General features: G+C 37.7%; 1 long non-coding RNA gene across 3 annotated transcripts; it reads left to right on the top strand.

Moving 5' to 3' along the window:
* On the top strand, positions 1–1809 carry LOC120112533. 3 transcript variants are annotated; one of them, XR_005514160.1, is made up of 2 exons: positions 1–51; positions 1201–1809. It is a non-coding gene; the product is annotated as an uncharacterized LOC120112533 (long non-coding RNA). The 3 variants fall into 3 exon arrangements; XR_005514162.1 differs by lacking the exon at positions 1–51 and adding an exon at positions 58–361; XR_005514161.1 differs by lacking the exon at positions 1–51 and adding an exon at positions 58–392.
* The last annotated feature ends 891 nt before the right edge of the window (positions 1810–2700 follow it).

Genomic DNA, 2700 nt, shown 5'->3' with positions numbered 1-2700 from the left:
GTAGAGATGATGATGCCGACCCTTGATACATATTGTAGATTGTGTACTTAGGTAAATCTTGACTCTCTTTCTCAAGGTTGAGTTTGAGGTGGTGTTTGTTCAGTGAATCTATCCAGTCAAAACCAAAATGTTGCCACATCTGTTTTTCATATTACAAAATGATGATAAAACTTGTCTTTAGATAAAGTCCTACCATGGCATGACAATCAATAATCCCATGAAACCATGTTTTGTGGGTTGAACAATTTAATGCAGTTCTCCTCGGAAGAAAGAACATACCCTTAAAACTTGTCTTCACAACTCCCCTTTGCATCCTGACATTAATTTCCAATATCTTGCCGAAACTTCCTTTTGTAAAGATGTCAGTCATTATAAACTTCCTTGCTTCTCTAGTATGTTGGTAATCTTTGTTTTAGCAATTCTCTTGTTGATTCACTATAGTTTGTTTTATATTCCAAGTCAGAGAGTTGATAATAGTCGGAGTAAGTTGTAGGTTTCGATATAAAGATTCATATTTAAGTTATTGTTAACTGCTTGTGCTCCTGTAACACAACATTCATCTGAAACCATCTGACTTTGTCCTTGCTTTCCCGAAGTCATCACCATGAAGACAAACCTTTTCAAAAGTGAAATGTCTGTCAGATGTCTGTTGGTATGGTGATAGCATAGACATTTTTCACTCGTATTAATCCCTGCTTGTCCTATCTTGGATATGTTCTATTGCTACTTTCAAGGTCAACATTATTTCAATCATATACTTTTGTTATTGTTGCTTAGCATCTACTTTATTTTATGGTTCTGTGAAGTTTACATTGGAGAAGAGGACGGTCACTCTTATGTGGATCTTTTCTAACTAAGATGTTGTGCACGCTAGATGACTTCTTTCCTTGTTTCTTTCACTCTTTAAACATTAAGGGTTCTGCTTCACTACAACTGCACTTGCTCTCAGTTCAGGCTAGTTAGCTTTCAAGGCATTTTGTATTTTGAGCTACAAGTTTATCATGGTTCCAATTGAAGGCTTAATTTTAAAGGGTAGCCATTGGTTGGTCCTTAAATCATGTGTCTTCTTTAAAGTGCGCAACACAAGTTTGTTTCATGTTTGACTGTTTATATATATGAGCTCAGGGGAGATCATGCACCTGGATATCTGATATCTGGTCATTACGCTATTGATTTACTTCAAATCAATTTTTCCTGCAGGTACTAGGGCCTAACATCTTTTGTTGGTTATGCCCTGTATCAAAGTTCAAAGGCTCTGGTCTCCGATTTCCCACTGCATTTGACATTCCAATATCTACAACACTAACTTGACGTATCAGGTGGCAAAGATAAGAGTAATTTGTCTATAGAAGATGGAAACCATGTAAATTTTTGTGGTTGAGCCTCGCCTGGGAGTGGCAATGATCCTAGTAATTTGTCTATAGAAGATGGAAACCATGTAAATATTCAGGTTGGCTGCTCTGCGACGCGATGATCCTAGTACTTTTGTTTTGAGCAACTGCTTCATACCGTCGTGGTGTTAAGAACCAACCAACAATTATATGCTGTCTTGTAACACATCAGTTTTGAGGGTGTCAAAATCAGTTGAACAGGTCGACTGCTTTTAGCCTTTGTACATTGCAAAGACTGCAACGCTGATGAGGGTTATTAATAGGAACTGGCAATTGACAGGTTACTGGTTTGACCGGGGGAAAACACATGGTAGATTGTGTACTTAGGAATTTGACTTGTATGTTTTTAGAATGTTTTTGAAGTACAATGTAATCAAATATGATAATATGAATGTAATCAAAATTCTTGTTTGTGACTCATATTTTGTTATATATGTGATTCAGTGTATTTGTTTCTATTGTTTTGTAAGAATTTAATGTACACAGAGTATTTAAAAATTACTTTTACAAATTTTTTTTTAAAAAAAAATTTAATGCTGACGCTTATAAGCGTCGGGAAAAGCAACAGGAATTAAACCTAATGGCACGCCTTTAACGACGCTTTTACGCGTCGGCCTAAACCAGTAGTAACCAACCCTTTTTCCCGACGCTTATAAGCGTCGAAGACTGATAGAGGAAACGACGCTTAAAAGCGTCGGGAAAAGCAAGCCTTTAACGACGCTTTTTAAGCGTCGGCCTAAACCCGTAGTAACCAACCCTTCTCCCCGGAGTCTGATAGAAGAAACGACGCTTAAAAGCGTCGGAAAAAGCAACCCCTCTCGCCGACGCTTATAAGCGTCGGAGTATGATAAAAGGAACGACGCTTAAAAGCGTCGGCATAGACCAACGACGCTTTTTAACGCGTCGGGTTAAACCCGACCCACGCCCACCTGCCCAACGTCGGAGCCACGCTTTGCGAAGCGTGGGTGGGAATTCGCCGACGCTTATAAGCGTCGGTAGAGACAAAAAAAAGCGCCGGGAGTTATTCCTTCTTTTGTAGTGCTAATTCCACATACGCAAAAAAGAAAAAAGTTTAAAATAAATGGGTCCCTATCTTTATATCTACTAAATGATATAGAATAAAAATCTTTTAAAAAAACCATGCATCACACAGATATTATTTTTGTTTTCTTATAAAAGAAAGTGCCTATATCATGATAAGGTAGTACATCCTGCCTCTTGGACTTCAAATCGATCATTAGACATTAATTTGTGGAAATTTGTGGAAAAATAATTTGCACATGCAAATGATAGGTCCCAATCAGAAAAG

The sequence above is a fragment of the Phoenix dactylifera genome, chromosome 1 (assembly GCF_009389715.1).
Source record: "Phoenix dactylifera cultivar Barhee BC4 chromosome 1, palm_55x_up_171113_PBpolish2nd_filt_p, whole genome shotgun sequence".
Classification (NCBI taxonomy): Eukaryota; Viridiplantae; Streptophyta; class Magnoliopsida; order Arecales; family Arecaceae; genus Phoenix; species Phoenix dactylifera.
This window is presented reverse-complemented; position numbering and strand designations above follow the sequence as displayed.